The sequence below is a fragment of the Phaseolus vulgaris genome, chromosome 1 (genome assembly GCF_000499845.2).
Source record: "Phaseolus vulgaris cultivar G19833 chromosome 1, P. vulgaris v2.0, whole genome shotgun sequence".
In the NCBI taxonomy this organism is placed as follows: domain Eukaryota; kingdom Viridiplantae; phylum Streptophyta; class Magnoliopsida; order Fabales; family Fabaceae; genus Phaseolus; species Phaseolus vulgaris.
This window is the reverse complement of record NC_023759.2, coordinates 9,717,697-9,742,036: the sequence shown is the minus strand read 5'-3', so window position 1 is coordinate 9,742,036 and position 24,340 is coordinate 9,717,697.

The window sequence follows — 24,340 nt, the reverse complement described above, 5'->3', positions numbered from 1 at the left end:
ATAGTTATTTTTTTATTATAAAGACATTTTAGATGATATTTTAAACAGCAAAAAAAAATGCTTTAGATTGTAGGAAGAAAAAAATATTATTAGAAAAGAAAGAGGTTAAATATTTTCTATTAGGCACAAAAGAAAAATTAGACAACTCATTAATAAATGATAAAAATGACTAAACCGTTTTTAACCCGTAAAAAAACGTAAAGTTTGTGACACTACCAATAATAAAATCCAATTAGAAATCTTTATAATGATATAATAATATTTTAAATTAAAAATAAATTAAATATAATTAAAATATTAATTTATTAACTCTCCTTATCATAATATAATAATATTGTAAATTAAAAATAAATTAAATATACTTAAAATATTAATTTATTAAGATGTAAAGTGAATATTTTTTTAATGTATACGATATCAATATATAGCATCAATAAAAATAGGCAAATGAAGAATATTTAACTGAGTGTTCTTTTCTATTATTTTCAAAATATATATATATATATATATATATATATCACTACAAGAAAATCATGAAATAATATAAACCAATTTTTATAAACAAAAAATAATTAGTTGTTACAGTGACTAAATTAGAGACTATTTTAGAAACTAAAATTCTTTTGTTTCTAAATTAGTTTATATTATTGTTAAATGGTCTAGCAACCAAAGTTTTTGCTACAAAATTTAGAATCTAAATAATTGGTAGTTAAAACCTTGTTAACTAATTAAATACCAATTGAGAAACTATTTACCAATAATAGAAAATAATTTAGAAATCAAATTTTGTTAAGTCTCTAAAATAGTCTCTAATTTAGTCCCTATAACAACTAATTATTATTTTTTTCGAAAAATTGGTTTCTATTTCATGATTTTTTTAGTGTATATATATATATATATAACAAACTTAATGATTTAAATATTGATTAAATCTTAATTAAAAATTAATTTTCAATTATTTATAATTTAAATTATAATAATTTTATAATATACTCCTTCAAACAATATGACATAAACATTCTGACCTTTAAAATTTAATTTTTTAATAAATTAATTTTAATGTAGATTTAAAAGAAAAACTTAATGTGGTAAAGTAGGAAAAGTGAAGGGATAAAAATAGCAGCCTACGTCAATAATCTGGGACGGGTGAAGGGTTTGGCTACCAAATCCAATAAATTTCATTATCTACTTATTAGATAACAAATCAATATTTAAGCTTATTATATAACTAAAATTATGCAATTACTATTTTAAATTCACTCTTCTTAACCGACCATTTCTCTCTTAATGTATTTGAAAATGTTAGAACTAATTCGAAATACAATTCCTAAATCCAATCTTATAGAATAAATATATAAAAATCAAATATTTTTAAATCTCAGTAAAGTGCTACTACTCTCTACGTTGCACTTAGTTAGGGCAATCTCAGGTTCAGATACAAGATTTTTTTTTTCATTGGCAGATAAAATAATTATTAGAAACCAGAAACTTGGCTTGACTCACAAGTTGTAATAAGGTGGCACGTAATCTCTTATTTTATTTAAAAATAATATATTTGTTAAAATTATAAATATTAAACCTTTAAAAAAAATACGATTTTATTTTATGTAAATTTTTCTCTTTATTCTCGTGGAGACAATCTATATAATGGAAAGACTTGGATTCCAATCATACCATGTGCAAAAAAAAGTCATTGGATCAATGATAATATTGTTACAAGTTAGGTATGTAACACCAAAAGGATTTTGTCATAACGTAAATAATGACATATATATAAATAATAAATGAATATCTATATAGTATAATACTTTTTCCACACATTAATGTTTTTGAACCAACAATATAAAATTAAACTAAAGATACATTATATGAAGGTGTGCTTGTTTTTAAAAATCATTTTTAATTTTTTTTAATTTTATTGAGATAATATTGAGTTGAAATATTTTGATAATGATCGTTCTATTATGTGTCATGAATTATTGATATTTATACTTTCTTTAAGGAATTGGAACTAAGGGGATTCTCATATGCTCTCAAGGTTATTCAGAGACGAAAATCTAATACTCTAAGTGATATATTATTTTACAAACGTACTTCACAATATTTTTTTCAAACAACTTATGAAATATGGACAATTCTTAAAACTTTATCACACAAGGAGCTATGTTTCAAGGTAACAATAACTTTCAACAATTCTCATAAAACATTTCATAAGATATAATACTTTATTTCTCTATCTGAGAACTATATGTAATAAAAATAGCGATTCTAGAAATATCTCATAGGAAGGGTTCAAAAGATGATATATCTTGTTATAAATGATTTTGAGGGTTGGAGTTTCATAGCTCATAACCCTATATTTCTCCTATGTTACATCTCATATCATAGGAAAGGTTCAAAAGATGATATATCTCGTTATAAATGATTTTGGGGGTTGGAGTTTCATAGCTCATAACCCTATATTTCTCCTATGTCACATCTCATACCATAAAAGGAGAAAATTGATGGAAATAGGAGAACCACTCACCTAAGGAGAAACTAATCAGTAGAACTTGAAGAGAAGTCATGAAGGAGAAAGGAAAGAAGGAAGAAGAAGAAGAATATCTTCATTCCTTGGGCCTTAGGTGGTGATGAAAATCATCCAACCACAAAACTGAATAAAAGAAGATGAAGTTTCAATGAAAAAATTCTACTAGTTTAAAGAGTAAAGCGCTAGGATTTACTCTTTTCTTTATAGTCTTGTAAAAATTGTGTAGTTGTACATTCTTCTTTGTATTTTGTAGGATTTTATAGACATGAGTAGTCTTCCATTCGGCCTTGATTTAGGCTTGAAAAGCCAAAAACACCATATAAATTTAACCAAAGATGGAGAAGGCATGGAAGAAGAAACTTAAAGAATGAAGTTATAATGTGGAATAAGCCATTTTTAGGCTAAATCTAGAACCATTTATCCCTTGTATATGATGTCCTAAAAAGTCTTATTAGTCCCACATCTTTTGTGTTATTAAGTGCAAAAGAACTAGACATCTATAAATAAAACCCCTTGATCCAAGTATTACTCACCATTTAATGAATGAGAATTAATTTACTGAATGCTCTATCCTTGTTCTTAAGTTCATGCATTAGTTAATTTTCTCCTAATTCTTCTTCAAGGATCCTTCCTTAAAAAAAGAGCAATATAAGTTTCTCTAAGAGACTTAGATATTTTAAAGTTTTCCCAATCTCCTAGGGTCTAACGCTATCTTGTGGTCTTTCTTTTTCTTTGGAAAAATAATTATCTTTTTATACTTTTTTGAGATATATGAAGTGCTAGAGTAGGGTTTTTCTAAAAGATGATTTTGTTTTTGTTTGTTCTTCTACTCTAACATAAAGTTGAACAAGATCATTAAAGTCATTATAAGGCAATGTTCAAATTTATCCCTTATATCAAAATTAAGACCACTTTTGAAAACGAGTTATAATTCTTCACAAGTTCATGCCCTTAACATTAACAACTACATTGTTTTTCCTATATTTTTCTACAGATAGGTCATTCTCCTTATATCCAAATTAAGAACACTTTGAAAATGAGCTATAGTTCTTTGCGAATTCCTGCCCTTAACATTAACAACTCCATTTTTTTTCCTATATTGTTCTACAAATAAGTCCTTCTGGGTGAGTCTATGGAGTTGTTGCATTAATTCCCTAATCATAGTATTGGTGACTTTTCTACGACAAGTGAACCGTGTTGTCAGAAGTAATAATTTTTCTCTAACTATGGATATCGAACCCACAAGGAACAGTTGAATAATTAAGTAAAAGATTCACTAAATAGAAAAAAATAATAATAAAATTTGTTGGGGTTTGTTAAGAGTGCAATGATCAATAAGAAAACAAGTCAAAGAGTTTGTTTGTAAATAGGGATTGAGGTTCATCTTTCTTACTCTTTTGTATTTTGATTAGCATGACAATTTTTATCCTTTGATTGATGTTGATGCCCGTATAAAAATCATTTATATTGATTCCTCACATATAAATTTATTAAGAAGTCTCATAAATATTGATTCCTCGCATATTTATAAAAACTTCTTATCATTAAGATTAGACGTTGATAGCAATTAACATTTAAAATCTATTCATAGCATTCAAATATGTTAAACATTATCATTTGGGTGAGAAACTTAGAAGTATTTTTTAGTCAAATCTAAATTTCGAAATCATGGTAAAAGAACATTACAAAAAAAAATGATAATACCAATCATCAATCAAGAAAAAAATATTATTTTTAAATATCACCTCAATACATAAGCGTTTGAACAAATTACTCCCAATCCCAAAAGGTAGAATTAGCCTTATATGTTGGTTGTTACAAGCAGGGAGAGCAAGAAAAGATGATCCAGGATGTTTCTCCATAACGACTACCTCCTTTAGGGTTTCTAACACCTTCTATTCTCCCAATTGGATTCCAATCCACTCAATTGTGCCTCGAGTCTCATATTTAACCTAGTTGGGCTTGGGCTAAGTGACTTCTCACCTGGGCGTTAATAGGTTTGCCTGGGTGAGTTGCACGAAAAAGGCCCAACGTCACTGGAGTGATCTTGCCTGGGCGAGATTAAGCTCGCTTGGGTGAGATCCTCTAGGAGCTTCTGGCTTGGACGAATTTGGGCGAGCTTGGGTAAGTGTTGGGTGTATTCCAACTTTCCCTTTTTATCTTTGTATATTCTCTTTTTTCCCTTTCATCTCCATTCTTCCCATGAATCCTAAAATTAACACAAATTTGGGAATAAATCGTTCTTATTCAAATTAAAATCACAAAATATGTAAAAAGTTTTAAAGTCATAAATTAGGGATTACTTTATAGTTATTTTATCAATTAATATCCATAAGTGTTTGTATTTTAATATGAAATATTACTGAAATCTAACAATTATCATGCACCAACTCAATTTGTGATCAAACACAACAAATTTGGGTAAAAACGAATGTGTATACAACAAGAAATAAATCATAGACTTCATGGAAAAGCGCAGGTTGAATCACTGATTTGTGAAATTCAATTTCAACATTGGCAATGTTACGTGTAAAATATTATTGCAAATTGTGTATAGCGAATTTGTGTCTCAATTTTTAACCACGAGGAAAATACACAATAAGTCGTCTTTATAAATTATTTTTAAACAAATGGATCACGAAATAAGGAACAATAAATTCAAAACCAAAAGTAATGTTTACAACATCGTCCATGCTAGACTTGCATTCTAGCAATGTTGGTTCAAGAATTTGTGGAAATTTTTCTAGAATTAAGTTTAGTCGCAAATTTTAACCACAATGAGGTAACACAATAGGTAAGGTTTAGACAAAATTTCAGCATCAAAAGATAAGAGAGTGAGGTTCAGTAAATGATAAACCAAGAGTTATACAACATACTAAATCACTCTTTTGTCAACATTGAACGTTTAGGCTTTTAGAAATTAATTCCTTTTTGTATTTTTTATTTGGACGTGCATTGTTAATTGGATATTAGAAATCTATCAAAGCTCTTATACAAAAAAAATTCATGAATTTTATATGTGAAATGAATTCAGGATAAAATTAAAAATTTAGTTCAGAAAACATACAAATCTGGAATTGAGAGAAACCCTAAGAATCCAAAGAAATTGAGAATATGACAACAAGACACCAAGGATATTATGTATTAGATGTTTACTAATGAATAAATAACAAAGCAAGAACTCAAAGATCTTAAAATTAAAAGGTTCAAAGGCTTATACCGCTACAGGCAATTTCACAAACACCTAATGTGCATTCTAAGAAGCATATGATCAAACACCTAATGAACTAAGCTAAAAACTTGATTCATTTAACACTTAAGGGAAAAAAACATAATGTGAAAAACAACATGCAAGGATTATAAACTGAAATTAAGTCCTAATTGCACACTTTGGCCGATTAAAACATAAGAATTAACTAAACAACACATAATTATAGTGCAAACAGTGAGTACCCTCATTAAAAACACAAGAACAAGGATGGACACTAAAAATTTATGCAGCAAATTGCTTATGGAAATGTTTGACAATGTTTGGAGTGATTAAAACATTAAACAAACTGATTAATCTTTTTATATTGAAAATTAAACGGTGGAAAAACACAAACATCCGAGGAAACTCAAGATTAAATGGTGAAATTGGAGGAAAAACTTTGAATAAGCAAGAACAACAACAACAAACACTACAAGTTGATTTTAATTGGTAGAATTGATGTTTAAATGGTTAAAATTGGAAAACAAAACAGTGGAAATGACAAAGAATGAAAGAAACAACACAAAAATGATTAATTTTTTTTTAACCGAAGTAACCTTAGCTAGAATGGAGTGTGCGAGCCGCAAATCTTGTTTGCTATGATGCAAGTTGAATCTTGCATGAAACCCAACCAAAACCGTGAGTATGATGTATGTATTTACAATGGAATATGTGAGGAGAAAGTTTCACTGAATGAATTAGTGAAGAGGTGAAGGATTTGTGGAATTGCTTTAGGTTTTCAAGGAGAGTTTTTGTCGTTAGTGGAGTTACGGCTTCACAATCTGATAAGCCTTATTAGAGGTAATTGTTTAATCTTTGGAACATGTTTATCTGTATTATTTGATTTTGGGGAAACCCATTTTTTTATCTCTCTTGATTGTGCAAAGAAACTAAAGCTATCAATACGTGAGTTAGATATTGAATTGGTGGTATCTATACCAACATAAGGTGTTATAATAACATTTCTATATGTGTTGAGTGTCTAATGATTATAGATGAATGGAGGTGCAATATCAATATGATTTGTATACCTCTAAAATATTTGGAGGTATCTTAGGAATGCATTGGTTATCTACTAACCATATCCTTATAGACTGTGGCCAAAAGAAATTGATTTTTCCTAAATCATAAGAAAAGCAAGTTATCTTAGCTCAACATCTTGAAAAATAGGTACAAGGAGGTGCTGAATGTTTCATGCATTTTCCTTGTTTTGTAAACAATGATAAAACAAAGGATATGTTTGTAATTCAGGTATTTATGAAGGTCTTTCCTGATGAGATTTCAGGACTTCATCCTAAAAGAGAGATAGAATTTGAAATAAACTTGATTCTTGGAGCATATCATGTGTCAATTGCTCCATATCGAATGACACTAACTGAGTTAGATGATTTGAAGAAACAATTGGAAGACTTATTGGAGAAAAAAATTATTTTGACCTAGTATTTCTCCATGGGGAGCTCCAGTGAATAAAATATCCTCTTCCAAGAATTGATAATTTGATGGATCAATTGCACGGGGCAATTTTTTTTTCTAAAATAGACTTGCACTCAGGTTATCATCAAATTTTAGCAAAAAAGTTGAAGATTTTCAAAAAACTGCTTTTAGATCAAGATATGGCCAAATACTTAGATGCACGGTGTGTCTTTTAGCATAGCTTCAGATAGAGATCTCAAATCCACCTCTAGATTCTGACAAACACTTCAGGAAGCTTTGGAGACTAATTTTAGACTCAGTTCAACATACCATTCTCAAACTGATAGAAAATTTAAGAGAATGATCCAATCCTTAAAGGATTTTCTCGTGACTTGTATGTAGATCATTTGGGTAGTTGGTATGGAATTTTACCTTTGGTAGACTTCACCTACAATAGTAGCTACCAAGCAAGCATAAGAATTACTCATTTTGAGGCATTGTATGGGAAAAAGTACAAAACCCCTTTGTGTTGGTTCTAAGATGGTGGGAGTCTACTAATTGGACTAGAACTAATACAACAAGGATCATATCTGCCCGATCAAATTTTCAAACGGAGTCTCAATAGTCTTGGTCTAAAAAATCTCTTGGAGACAAGTTTTCCAAGTAAGGGAAGTTAGTATTCTCTTCTTTAATAAATGTAAATAATTAGATAAGTGGTTGATGATTTAAATTGATTATGGTAAGAATTATGAAGTTTAATCTTGGTTTTTACTTGACAAATTGGGTTTTAAAATGAGGTATACCGACTCTCGGTTTCAAATCCGTTTAGTCCCAAATTTGTTGAATGCTTTTTCCTTGCTTAAAGCATATTTTACATGTAGAGTTAGGGGAGATTTAAAACTCCAAGTTCTTTCAGCGAATCTCCATTCGCTCAACGGATTGGAGTGGCAATTTTGGGGTGCTCCCTACCCTAAATCTTCTTAGCATTTTTCCATTCGCTCAACGGATTTGAGATGCAGTTTTGGATGTTTTTTTTGTCCTAAATCTACTCGGCGAAATCCTATATGCTCAGTGAATTTGAGATTTCCATTTTTTGAATTTTTTTATCTCAAATTTGCTCAACAAAATTTAAATTCTCTCAACTAATTTTCCTGGGCTCAAGCCATTTTGACAACATTTGATATCTTTGCTTAATTACATTTTATTTCTCTTTTATAAGTTATAAAATTCAATTAATTAATCTTTTGAAAATTTATCAATTTGTGAATTATAAATAATTACAACCTTTAAAGATCTATATTTGATTAAAATTATGCAACTTAAGTGTTTAAACCAATTTTCTCACATTCTTTCTAAAATTTAATGTTTTGTGACTATTGATGATATTTTTTAATTGCGTTAAACGTATAAATTCCAGTATGATAGAATGATATGTTGATGAATGAGATGAAAGGGGAATCATGTGTAATCAAGACATAATATTTTTAGTAAAGGAAATATTGTGTTGAGATTGTTAGGAGGGTATATTGATTTGTGAGTGATTTGTGAAATGGACGATCCTGACTCTACAAATATCGTGAATTCACATAAATGGAGAGTATCAGGTAGTAAGAGTCGAAGGAGGTTCATATGACTAAGTTTGAGGTTTGAAATAACTAATCAAAGCACATCATATGGATATGAGGATGAATTTCCTGAAGGGGAGACTATATTGTGATGAGGAGATGGTAATATGACAAATTCAAGTCTTTGAGTGCTAAATTCATACACAGGTCTTTCGGAAGTAGAATCAAGTGTATGTGTGTTTGAATGTCTGTGGATTTCTAGCATAAGGGATATTGAATTATGTTATTGGATTTCTAACATGAGTTATGTGAAACATGAGAAATTCACAAACACTTGGTTGTTTAGTATATTTGGAAGAAATGAAGTGTCATGATATATGTGATTGTGATTGGATAATGCAAAAACTTGTGTTTCTTGCTTCAAGTTATCTTGTTCTTCAAGCTAATTAAGCTTTGGTGAGAAATATGAGTGAATGATGCTAAAAGATCATGTATATTACTTCTATAAATTCAAACCTAGCAAATAAACACATTAGTGCAAACTCAAACTCACAAAAGTTGCCATAGAACTTTTTCAACTTGCATGCAAGACTTGGAGAGTGTAATAATCATAAAAAAGAAAATACAATCGCCCCTCCCCCTCTTTTTCTCTCTCTCAATTCTTCTTTTCTTATTTTCTCCATCTCTCTCCAACTTCTCTTCTCTCCCAATTTGAATGATATTTATATATGTGACTAACAAATTAGCATGATTATATCTTTTTATCTTTCATTTGTTCGACTAGACACTTAATTTTTTTTTTCTCTTATCTCTACTTTTTTTTATTAATTATAGCTATTCTTCTTTTATAGTCTCTTAAATTATATGTTTATAATTATTTATTTTAAATTTACTTTATTGCTTTATTTACGTTTTATGTTGTGTTTTTCCTATAAATTTGTTTCTTAAGTTATAATTAGTTCTTGATAATTATTATATTCTTAGTTAATGTTTGCTTGCCTTATATACTTCCACAAAATCTAACCTATATGCACAATTATTCATAAAAATGGTTAATGTTTTAAGTCACATCACTATTTTTAAAAAAAGTAACTTAAAAAAAAGTAACATGACTTATGTGATTTATTCTCTCCATTTGTAATACAATAAATTACATTGATAATTTTTTAGATTACATCAAATTTCTATTAGACACTTCTTATTTTTCTAACCTTACAATAATCAACTTCCTTGTTTCAAAAAAGCATTACACTAATAGTCCTCCCATTTATTTTATAAATATTACATCACATATATTCATATAAAAATACTACAAAAAAAAGTTATTAAATAAAAACTAATTTTAGATTCAGACCATTTTATAAACTGAAAAATTATTGGCATTTAAAATAGTTTTTGTTATTAATAAAAATTTATAAAATAATTTCTTTATCCAACCATTAGTTATCAAGGTTTTAACTACTCACTACCTTATACTCTACATTAGTCTTTATTAATATTTTAGAAACTAATTTAGAATCTAATATATTAATATCTAAAACCTTGATAGCTAATTTAGATATAAATCTAGAAATCATTTTATAACTTTTTATTAATAATAGAAACATTTTAAATACCAATATTTTTTAATCTTTAAAATAATATCTAATTTAGTTAATATAGTAAATAATTATTTTTTTTGTCTTTAAATTCTAGAAATCATTTTATAACTTTTTATTAATAATAGAAACCTTTTAAATACCAATATTTTTTAGTCTTTAAAATAGTATCTAATTTAGTTGATATAGTAAATAATTATTTTTTTTCTCTAAATTTAGTTGTTATTTAATAATTTTTTTGTAGTGAAAGAATTAGCCTATTATAAGAATAAATTTATTATTACTCTTATTTGTTTCTTGTTAAATTTGAGCATATATATATATATAGAAAATATATTGCTCATCAGAAAACAATATAATTGTAAAATAGTACTAGGATTATCATTTTCTATAATTACTTGAGCTGATCATAAGCTATATTTAGAATTTGTGAATGAGTAGTTGTTGAAATGTAAAAATGAAATGAAGTTATTAATATTTAAAATAACTTCACACTTTATGTTTAAACTACATTTTATATTTTGGTGAAGTCAACTTCATATATATATATATATATATATATATATATATATTTAAAAGAAAAAATTGCAATTGTGGACATGGGGAAAGAATCTAGTATGATATAACCTTTTATTGCTTTTTGGCGGCATCACCCAAGACATCAAGGTTCTATAAAAACTCATCAAAAAATATAAGACAGAGAAAATTACAATAATTTTGAAATAAATGGTCAAGATGTACGAGTATAATACATAAATAAATCTTTCATTTGAAGTTGTAAAATTACATGCATTATTGTATTAAAAAAATATTAACCGTATACTTTAACACATTTCTTGCTATGATACTTTTAAAGAAGAAAATAAAAAAAGTAATTTTTTTTATATAACTTCTATATGAGTTAAAATATTTAATTTTGATTAAATTTCTATAAATTAACCCATGTATGAATTAATTTTAACTTATATAAGTATTATTTACTAATAAATTTCTCCATCAACTATACAAATTTTATCACGAAATTTCTAAATCAAATGTACGAAACTACTAATAAGTATTTAAGAAATTAATTTAATGGCAAGTTGAAATTTTGACACTCTAATTTATTAACAACTTTTTTAAAAGTAGTTGATGTAGTGTCCATTTCAAAATTTGAGAAATTAATTTGATATAAAGAAAATACACTTACAGTTGACTCGTGTAATTTCAAAGAATCAAATAAGGTTTTTTAAAGAATAATATTCATTAAAAAATAAGGTATAATGATACCATTAAAATATTATGTAGTTATGTATTCCTATTCAATCACAAAAATAGACATATGTTAAAGTGTGAACATGCTAGATTCTTTGAAAGTGTAGTTAATGTCTTATTAAACACCAATGACATGACATTACATTACACCTTTAGAAAAATTGCAAGTTCATTCTCCATATTTCCAATTCTTTTACCAAAACGTCACCCATAAAAAAAATTCACACAATTTTATACTACCAACTTACCTCTAAACATGTAATTATAGAGTTAATAATATTTTTTTTATGTTAAGCTATTTGACATTTGAGTTAGACTGACATATCAATCATTTATCATCATATAAAAAAAGTATTATTAAAAAAAAATAAAAATAAAAAATATAATAACTAAACCAAAATTTATATAAATGTTATAATGTTAGAATGTATCTATAAATTTTATATCACTAACTAATGTTAGAATTTAACAAACTAAAAGTAGAGCAATCAAAATGGAATGAATTTGTTCACATTACCACTCTTTATAACACATAACTTACTATACCTTTTATTTCTGCATAGAAAAGATAGCATATTACAATTTTTTGGCAATTCTTTTTATGCAACAAATTTTAACTTCACCTTATCACTTATGCGAAATAATCAAAAATATCTTTTATAACTTTTAAATAGAGTAAAAGGTGACGATGAAAATGTATTCTTAAGTTGGTATTCCAAATACTGAAACACTTTTTCGAATTCTGGAATTTTTTTCAGTATGTTTTCAATTTTTTTTTCTAAATAACTTTTTTTAAATGTATTTTTTTTTGTATTTTGAATTTTTTTTAAATTTAAATACAAAAAATGTATTTCTTTTTCAAGATAAAGTTTTTTTAGTTCCAAAATTTTATTTCCGGAATAAAAAACAATTTTAAAATTTCAGATGTTAATTATGTGTATATTCAAAATCATAAAAAGTAATTCCTAAATTTTATTTCTCCAAAAATACCCTTTGCATTGTCAAACACAAAAATTGTGACCTTCGTAGCCCTCCGTGCACTAAAAATTTATTAGCATTCAATTATTCGAAAATTAAATTCGGAACTAATTTTTTCCTTTTGTTTAAGAAAATAAAAATAAGAATGAATTTTTTTTAAATTATTTATTTTATAAATATTATATAAACTATCAAAATAAATTATTTAATATTAATTAAAATAAATTATTGTTAATAAATATATGGATTTTGAAAAAGTTTACACTTATTAATATTATAAATTATTATTAGAAAATTTAAATGAATTTTTTTATTAAATTAAAAAATATAATATAAATTAATATTGAATGATGTAATAATTTAAAATGATTATTTCGATATAAATTAATATTAAATGTTATTTAATTTATTTTTTGAATAATTATATTATTATTAATAACAATTTAATAAAATAAAAATGAAGAAAAATTTAGATATTTTAATTCAATTAATTAAATTAAATTAAGTTATTTATATAACTTATGATGGAATAAATAATTAAAATATTTCAAAAAGATTAAAAAAACTCACCTTACCATAAATAAAAAGTACTTAAATATTTAAAACTTACATTTGTTTATGTTTACTCTTTATTACCCAACTTTCATTCTAATTCAACTGAACTAAAAAACTATTGTAATTCCTAGAAATGTTAAACATACCAATTTGGTATAGTCTTCTCTACCACGCCACTTAAAAAAATTGTATTGGACTGTTGGAACTTGTTTTATACGTAAACTACATTTTTTAATTTAGTCCAATCCTACGTTAGATCAATAAGTCATTTTAATCCGCTTAAAAATTAAAAAAAAATACACAAAATTTTAAAAATATAATTATAAAATTTAAGTCATATTAATAAAATTAATTTTAATTTAAATAAAATAATTTGATATATCACTATAAGAAAATCATTAAAAGAAACAAATTTTATATAAAAAAATAATTAGTTACTATATTCACTAAATTAAATATTATTTTAAAAACTAAAAAAAATTAAATATTTAAAATAATTTCTATTATTAATAAAATTTATAAACTAGTTTCTAATTAACATCTAATTAGTTATCAATTTTAGAATCTAAAATAGTTGGTAGCTAAAACCTTAGTAACTACTTAGATATCAATTTAAAAATTATTTATTAATAACAAAATCTACTTTAGTACTAATAATTTTTTTTTTCTAAAATAATATATAATTTAATTAATATAATAATTAATTATTCTTTATCTCTAAAATTGGTTTATATTTAATAGGTAGTGTATAAATGATAATATATATATATATATATATATATATATATATAAATATATATAAAGTAATATCACTTTATATTCTTAAAAATATAATAATTATTTTATAAAACAAGTTTATCCAACCTAATGACATTTGACCCACAAGCTAAATGAATCTTATTGATATCTAGCTGTTTCGTGCAAGAAGACGTATCTTCCTCCTATCTTGTTGGTCATATTCAAACTTTAATGGGTGATGCTCATTTAAGGTGTTGGGATCTTCCACCAAATGGATTTGATTAGGTAAATTGTGATTGAGTTATGTTTCATTGAACCGATAGTATCATTATTGAATCTGATTTCCACGAGATAATCCAACTCATTATGCATTCTGATTTTTAATGAGAACAATTTCATGATTAGTGAGTGTAAGAGGTGGACAGATTGAGATAGGAGTTTTGAAACTTGAGAGAAGGAAGTTGATGTCTTTGCAAAAACATATCTTATCTTTACCAATTAATTCACTCAAAATGTCACTTGTGAAATGACAGGTTAATTCTTGGAAGGGGGATTAAATAGTTATTAAACATTCTGTTGTTAGAAAACATTTGAACTAGTAAATGGTCTAATGACTATGGTTTAGGGTTTTATAATATTTTCACAAAGATCTTCTTGTGAGGTTAGAAAGAGAGAGACGAAAGAGAGAGACGAAACACAAACGAAAAGAAGAAGAAGAAACAAAAAGAAAAGTTTCTATTATTCAAAACAACGACACTATTATTCAAAATATAGTGATATTTTTTAAATTAACTTCATTTAAAAGAACGATTATTAAGTAAAGTCACATTCTTGAAACAAAGCGTTTTGTTTAGGGATGTGACGTTACCTAATAGCCCGCATTCTTAAAACATATTTTACCCTAACACTAAAGCGCATCACTTACGCTTTCATACTTTTTCTTCTCTGACACTTTCGTTCTCTTAAGCTCTTTTGTTTTGGTGCTTCCTTTCCTCTTCCTTGAGCTTGCATTTGTCTTCTTCGTGGCATTGTTAAGTTCGTTTTGACCTCTCTACTTCTTCTTCACCATTGGTTCTTGTATTTTTTTCGTTTCTCTTATGTGTTTCTTTTATGCCATTGCTCAAAGCTCACTGTTTCATTGCCTCGCTGTTGTTTGGATGTTTACTGTGCCCTAATTTCTTCGACATTGTTGTCGTCGCTGTTGTTGCGCCGCTCTTCACCACCACGGTTGCCTTCACGCATAAGGTTGGTGGTGTTTTAAATTTTAAATTTTTTTAATGTTATTAATTTGTTTATTTTTTATTTATTATAATTTCTATTTTTAAAATTTATATTATTTTTGTTTTTAGGTTAGAATAGAATTATTAAATTATTAGATGGTAGATAGATTTATATTATTTAATATTTATAATTAATTTAATAATTTTTAATTTGTATATTTAGTATTTATTATAATTTTTATTTATTATTAATTTAAATATGTTAGTTGTTAGGTTAGAATAGAATTATCGTGTTGGTATTGAGTTCGAGGGAGTTCGACCCTCGACAATTGATATGTGCTGGTATTGAGTCCGGGGGTGTTCGACCCTTGACAAATGTGAGATAGAACACTCATTAGTAAACACCTGAATGACTATTACAGAATATAATGGATCGAAATTGGATTAATTTTGTTCGCATAAGTGATGAGTACAAAAGAGGAGTAGAAAAAATTATACAATTTGCGCAACGTAACACAAATAATAGTGGTCATAACAGAGCAAAGATTAGGTGCCCGTGCGTCAACTGTTTGAATTGAAGGATGCTGGATGTTAAGAAAATCAGGGAGCACCTTCTATGTGATGGGTTTCTATGATCTTATACAACATGGACATGACATGGTGAATTATTAAATTTACTATGTGTTTCCGTAACTGAAGAATATGTGAGGTCCACCATGGATGATGCAGTACATGATGAAGTAGATGATGATCGATTGGAGGACATGATTCGTGAAAAGTGAAACCCAATCATACATCACTAACACCCTTGAAAGAGAGAGAAAATAAATTTATTTATGCCCTTATATTAACGAGTAAGTTTAATTATAAGTCCTCAATTATTACTATTTCATGTTTTAAATATTTACTAACTCTTTTCATGTATGATATAGGGGTCATTGGCGGTTACTTGTCTTATCAACGGTTGATAAGACTGTTGTGTGGTTCTGTTCCCCCCATAAGAAGTCATCCACACATCTGAAGAATACCATTGATAAGTAAGTACACTATAAACTTAACTCCGTATGTTACTAATTAAGCATCTACTAACACGTTTTTTTTGTATTAATCAGTTCATGGCGTGGATATAACATCCTAAAAGGTCGATCAAAGTCAAATTTTCAAAGTCTGAAGTGGATGACAATAAAAGTTTGTAATTTTTATCTTTCTCTTTTCATTGTTTATCAATATTAACTTTTACTTTTTACTGAATTATAATGTAATAGACAACCAGGAAGCTATGAGTGTGACTATTACATTGTGCAATGGATGACTATCATTGTAAGACTAGGCCTTAAAAATGATTGGGAGCAGGTAACATGATGGTAAATGTTTTTATAATTCTTTAACATATATGTACCTTAACATTAATTTATCTTAATCTTATTTTGAAATGCAGAACTTCATAGAAGAGTGACCAATGTCTTCGGAAGTTGTACTGGACATGAGTGTTTGTGTGCTCGGGACCTTGGTCCAGATATTTGGGTATGATCAGCTCGGTTTTGGGCCCAAAGGGCGTGTCATAGGCTCGGCCCAGTTTCGTTGGTAAGCCCGGTGGAGAATAATTAAAATGAAGAAAATAACAAGTTTGGTCATATATTAATATAAAACTGTTAGTTAAATATATATGTCGATATATATTAAGTTGTTAGAATAGAATATATATGAATATGCACAGTGTTGTTAGTTAAATAAATATATGCATAAAGTTGTTAGTTGAATATATGAAGTTGTTAAATAAGTAGAGAGCACCCGAGAATAAAGGTGCATGAGATTCTTTTCTGTTAGCGCCGTGAGTAAAGGTGCATGTGGATAGAATACTTTCCTGTTGTTTGCACTCAAACATGAAAGGTGCACGTGAGCAAGTGATTTTTTATTATTATTTTATGATTTTATATTCTTGTGAGTGAAAGCTGTTAGAGGAATAACTATAAAAGGGACTTAAGACCCCTAGTAAAGGTATGTTGTTTCTGAGTATTAGAGACTGAAGCAAGTTTATAGTTTGAATGCTCTCATTGACTTGATCATCGGAGTGTGATCAACAAGTAGAGCCCTTTTTGTCCCATTGGAGCAGCGTTTCGGAGCACCAAGTGAAGACCAATCAAAACGAAGCTTAACTTAGAGACCGACCGAAGTCAGTCGGCGAGAGCAGAAGCCATAGCATATATGAGACATTCTTGGTCCACATATTTCCTAAATTTTTATAACTCTATGATAACTAATGAATAGTGTAGGAATTAGATAGATAGATAGAAATATAAGTAAAGATATATTACGAATGTTTGTAATACATATCAATATATATAAATTAATTATCTTAATTTATGTATTTGTCTGACTGGGTTATAATTGAACAGGTCAACTTAGATGGGAATTAGCATAAACAGAATGTACTAAAAAAAATACCAATATACAACGGTGACTATTTACCATAACCGCATTCTTATATGCAGTGCAACTATGGTAAATAGTCGCATTTATAAATGCATTACACATACCTTTTATAAATCATTTTGAAGTATATAAGAATGCGGCTATTTACATAGTCGCGCTTATAAATCACATTTAAGAATGTGACTAAATAGTCGCCTTCTTCTCTGTTGGACATAAGACCATGTGTACATCAAATGCGGCTAGAAAGCTGTAGTTTTAAAGTGAAAATAGCTGCCATCTTTTAACCTTTTTGCACCAATGGATAGCCGATACAAAAAGAATGAGATACATAGTTTATATGTGTGAAAGCTATTTATATGGGTTAGGTAACATCTCCCTTAAATTAATGGTTGGATTTGGAATAACCATTAGTTTATCCCTAAACAATGGATGAACCGAATAGAGATTTAGTAAGGATATCAGCAATTTGTAGAGTGTTTGGTATGTGAGTGAGAGTAAGTTCTTTCTATTGAATGAAGTCACGTGACGAAGTGAAAAGGAGAGAAGAGTAGTACTTTATTGATATTATAAAATAACTATGGATGTGTTATGAGTATATATTGAAGGGATCTAACAATGGAGTGATATAGTGAAGAATCATTTACCAAAACATAAAGAAAACAAGAAAATTAAAGACACAAAATGAATTAGAATTTGTGATACAATGCCAAAATTACAAATATCTTTTTTTTTTCTTCATTTGTTAAATTCTTCCTTCACTGTATGTTCTTGATTCTTGAAACTCAATTGTTTACCTCTCCAAATAAACATGGTCTTAGCAATGAACCACCAAAGAAAAAATTAGCTTCACAACTCCAAAACAAAAATTCTATTCAAGATGAAATTCACCTTAGGAGGCTAACAAGTAAAAAATCAAGAAAAACCCAATTAAAAATAACTAAACTCAATTGGAAATAATTTGACAACTTCAAAGAGTAATTTTAAAAACACAACACAAGAAATATAAAGTTGGGAAAACATTGAGCTCACAAAATGGAAACCTAAGAATAACACTAGAATAGATTTCAAAATGAAAATTCTAGAATATTCAGACACGGAAACTTACAAAATTTTTGAAAATATTCATCTAGAAACAGTTTATGTATGAAATTTTTATGTGTGAATCTCTACACAATATATGATCAAACGAAACAAATTTTAGGTAAAAAAAATGTGTATTTTAAGAGAAATAAATCAAACATAGCAGCACCAATATTAAAATTTGAAACTATTTTTTTTTTCAACAATGGCAAAGATGATTCAAGTATTTACTGGCGAAAATATATAACGAATTAGAGGCTCAAATTTTTATCCCAACTCCAAAACACATCAAATAAGGTCTAGTAAACATTTTAGGTTTAACCCAAGGAATAAGGTGCAATAAATTTTATACCGAGAACAACACCATACTAAAACTTGTTTTTCTGACCAGAAAACGTCATTGCTTTTACTGTTTATAACTTTTTTCTATTATTTTTTGGACATTCCTTTTTAACTAGACACAAACAACATAACAATCTATTTCTGTGAATTTTTCAGATTTTTTACCGAAAAACAAACCCAAACGGTTCTCAAAACTGAGACAAAATTTCACAAAATTTGGATAGAAGAAACCTAGGGAATGTAAATAAAAAATAACTTTGAAAGTTCAAGACATAATAGAAACTTAACTCTAATGAACTTGTTAATGATCTAATAACAAGATACGAGTCTCAAAGAAAACAAGAAAAGCTAAAAAAAAGAGCATAAAATGACTCAAATCAAATGGATATTCATTGCAAAACAAGAAACAAAAATCAAAATACTACTTGAATCTTATGACATAAACGGAAATAACATGACTTATGAAAACATGCAATGGATTAAAAACTGAAAATAAAACATAATAAACTGAATGTGCTGAAAAAATTGAAAGAAGACTATTTTTTTAAAAAAAGAACACAAGCAAACACAAATAGCAGTCCTACTTTTCTTCCGATTAAACAAAAAAAAACAACAATTAAACAGTGGAAATAAAAGAAAAACATATTCAAGACATAAAAAATAATGAGCAAACAAGACGAAAAAAAAAGAAAAAACATAAGCTAGAACAACTTAATTCTTGAAGACAATCAAGGCTCTAATACCAATTGCTGCAATCCTAACTTGCATGGCTTTGTGTCTTTTGTTTTATATTTTTGGGGTGCAGAATTTGGAGGGGTTTGGTTGCTTAAAAGGAGTGAAAAGAAACCATGAAGTATTGGTATATGGAGAATGATAATGAAGCTTAAGAGAGGTGAGACCAAATCCTAAGAAGTTCTAATCTAGACACAAAACTAGTGCTAGAAAAGAGTGAGCAAAGAAGAAAAGATGTGAACAAATTTGGACAACAATTCTAAGCTAATTTACAAGGGGGCTAGCACTTTTGATGGCAAATTTCATGAAGGTCTTCTTGAATCATGTAAGATATGGTGCGGAAGCTATGGATGTGTGTGTGCAAGATCCTCCTAAGAGTGGTGTTGATCTTGAAGGTGCATGATGTGTATGAATATTGGGAGGTTCGGCCAGCCCAAGGAAAGGTGAAAGATGTGAAGTTTAGAGCCTAGAGTTCTAGGGAGAAGCAAAGCTTGGCACAAAATGGCAGCATAACTTTACTCACAATAAACTTGAAAATACAAGGTGTAGGCTCCTCCTTTTATAGGCTAAGGAGGACCATAATGCAACCCTAATGCTAGCCAAATGAAATGTAAATGTGAAGCACATGGGTGCACATGGCACATGGGTGCACAAATGAGCACATGGGGAGGGGTGTGTCTAGTTTTTATGCTCACCCCCTCCATGGGCTTTCTAGACCGGCCTTGGTAAATTTAGAGGTTTTTTTAGAAACTCTAAGTTTACCTAGGTTGGTGTTTTAGGTGCCAAAATTAATTCTAAGAAAATTACAAATAAAGTTCCTATGCTAATTTTGACAAGAAATTAAAGTCTACTCTACACTAGAGTTTATGGCATTTGAACATGTAAAAGAACGTCTTCTTGGATTCTCTTGGCCATAACTCTATGGTTGGCCTAAATCTACCCTTTGGTGGGCTTGCATGTGGGCTTGTGCTTGGGCCTCTTCCATCAACTTTTATTTATAGTGCTATGGGCATTCAAAGTGCAAGCTTTAACTCCACTCATAGAAGGACAATGATCTAATTGGAGCAAATCCTCTCAAATTAGAGGTTGACAAGTGTCATCCTCTAATTGAAGACAATCCTTTTCATTCCCATTAATACAAATGGCCTTTTGGCATTGGTGGGAATCCTCTCCATTGAGGGGATGACATGTGGACCTTCATGTCTTCCTTGCCACTACATGATTTTTATTTGTACTATAGTAATTTATTTGTAACTCTAACTATCTTTATTTTTCTATTTATACCCTACTCTAATTGGCTCAATACATGACCCATAAAAATTAGCCCAAAGCATGGCCCTAGAAAATGGCCCAAGTACAAGCCCAAAATAAAGCCTATACTAATTTATACAATGTTTATAAAAACTAGTAAAAAAATGGAATAGCAGACAACAATTAGTTCTCTCTGAGATGAAAGTGTTTTGAGCTCCTTTTTTTTCTTCCAATCTTCTTAGCCAAATGTTTCGAGGCTAAATGGGTTTTCAGCAGGTTGCTTTTGTAATTTTTCCCTAGATGGTCTAAAGTTGCATTAGGTCCAAGAAGGTTCATTTGTAACTCTAACTATCTTTATTTTTTTTATTTACACCACTCTAATTGGTTCAATACATGACCCATGAAAATTGGCCCAAAACATGGCCCTAGAAAATGGCCCAAGTACAAGCCCAAAATAAAGCTTATACTACTTTATACAATGTTTATAAAACTAGAGAAAAATGGAAAAGCAGACAACAATTTGTTCTCTTTGAGATGAGAGTGTTTTAAGCTCCTTTTTTTTGCTTCCAATCTTCTTTGCCAAATGTTTCGAGGCTGAATGAGTTTTCATCGGGTTGCTTTTGTAATTTTTGGGAAGAAGAGTAAGTATCATGATTTAAAGAAAAATGAGAGTTCAAAGTATTTCAATTCCCCTTTAAGGATGCTTTTTCAACTAGGCTTGTAAGGTGTTTTATAAGATACTCCTCGTCCTTTTTAGATTCCTCTTTTTCTTTTTCTTTTTCAAACAAACATTGATTTGACTTTTCTGTTGAGGAAAAGTTTGTATCTCTATCTAGTTCAGCTCCAGACATAGATTTTTCATCAAGCACATCACCATAATAGTTTTCTATAAAAGATATATAATGTTATCAATATCTAGTTCAACTTTAGACAAAGACTTTAATGTTATTTCCTTTTCTATTCTCTCTTTTTCTTTTTTTCTTTCTTTCTGACAAGAGCTTGCAATTTTTCTTTAAACTCTTTTTCTCTTCTATTTTTCCTTTTCACAAGGAAGAACAAATTTTCTTCTCATACACGCCTTCAATTAATTCCAATTCAATACTTCTGATTTTCTGCCAATTCTAACATTAGTTTACCTTTGTGTCCACCAAGACATGACATATTCTTGAAAACTTATGGTAGCCATGGAAAATCTTCTAAATTCATTCACTTGGTGGTTTTCAAAGATTTGTTCTACATTTATCTCTCAATCTAAATATTCTTCTATATTTTCTCAACCATAGAAAGGGGGGATATCTATCTTTGGTTCTCTAGGGAAAGAGTCATGTTTGGGTCTATAATGGTCTCTTGGGGGTGGTTGATAATAGTCTTCATTATGATGATTATTTTACACCCGTTCACTTTGGGACTTGGAGTCATGACTATTTTTTCTTCTATGATTAGACTCCTCTTTTCTATGTCTCTTGCCCTTATTTTGATTTATGAAAAGTTGGTTAATCAAATCCTTTATATCACCAAATTTTTTATCAATATTTTCCTTTTGTTTTTCCATATATTTTCTTGTAATCCTTGTCTCCTCTCTACAACCATATGACTCCTCTGGTTCCTTATTACTTCCTTGTACATTTGATGCATGGATATGATCACTCATTTTGAATATAAAATGAAAAAGGTTTTCACTAGAGTTTGATTCAACAATGAGTGATAAAAAATTTCACAAATAGATTTTCAAAGTTCAAAGTTTCTCTCAAGGTTAAAGAGTCAAAATTTCTTTGAGTTCACTCCCAAGAAAGGGTGGTGAGTCACTAAGATCACTTCCTATGTGAACCTTTGAGAAATGAAAATTCTTTCTTCTTTAAACAAGTATCCCTCATACGCATAGAACCCTCCTTGTGTCTTTGTTGTCAATCCACAAAGGTGGAGGAGGAAATCATAGTTATTAACATATTTGTGTGATCAAATCCAAGAATTTGGACTCCAAGTTGGCTAGTAGAACATGCCTTCTAGACAAGGCACCAACTCTAGTGTTTGTTTTTTCCTTCTTGTATTTAATCATAGGCCTTTCAAATATTTAAGTGACCCATGGTCAATGTGAATGACAAACTCCTTAGACACTAAATAGGGTTTCCATGTTTGAAGGGACTGCACTAAACGATATAGCTTTTTGTCATAAGTGGGATAGTTGAAGGAGGCACCATGAAGTTTTTTTTTACTAAAGTAAGCAATTGGATGCCTTCCTTAAAACAAAATTGCACTTATACTAACTATCATCACATTCTAACTCAAAGGTTTTAGAAAAGCCAAGTAAAGGCTAAAGTTAGTGCATTGGTAAGTTGAGCCTTAATCTTTTGGAAAGCTTGTTCATGATTTTCTTTCCAATAAAATTTGATATCCTTCTTTACTGACTCATTGACTGGTGAAGATAAACTAGAGAAATGAGGAACAAATCTTTTATAAAAGCTTGTCAAACCATGGAAGCTCATAAATTCTCTCACATTTTATGGAGTTAGCCACTCTTGTGTGACTTACATTTTATTAAGGTTCATATGAAATCCATTTTTACTAACTACAAACTCTAAAAAATAACACTAACTACACAAAAGGAACACTTATCAGCATAAGCAAAGAAATGATTATTCCTAAGGACTAACAAAACATGTCTCCAATATCTAAGTGTTCATTAAGACTCTTGCTATACACTAAAATATAATTAAAATAAACAACTATAAATTTTCTTATGCAATCCCTAAGAACATGATTTGTAAGTCCCATGAATGTCCTTGGTGGATTAGTAAGGCCAAAAGGCACCAATATCCACTTGTAGAATCCAAACTTGGCTTTAAAATCAGTTTTCCAACTTTTCGCACCACTAGAACACATTGTGGATGTATGATTGTTTATGCAATTAACTTAACCTGAATTATGAAGTTGAGATACGCGCATAGATAAAAAAAAAATTATAATGAGTCTGATGTTAATTTATAGTGAAAGTACTTAATGTAGTCTTCCATAAGGCATTTGTTTGATATTTTTGTTATCTTATATCCATTTTAGCTTAGATTCATTCATTGATTGATCTAAAGTGTTTTTAAATTGATTAGATATAGTCTATTACATTTATGATATAATTGAATTATAATTGAAAAGTATGATCGTATTCTTGATAGCATACCATTCCTATATTTATTGTATCACTTTTTACTCTAATTATAATTGGTACATGTGCAAATAATGTTATAGGATTTAATTTTGGAAGGATTTTTTTTTAAGTTGTATATCAATGCAAATAAGTGAATAATAGATTTTTTAAAATTAATTATGTAAACATTATGATGAATATTATTTTGAATAGTAGAATTTCTATTATTATTAGTTTATAGTTGGTTGAGGTGTTACCGTCT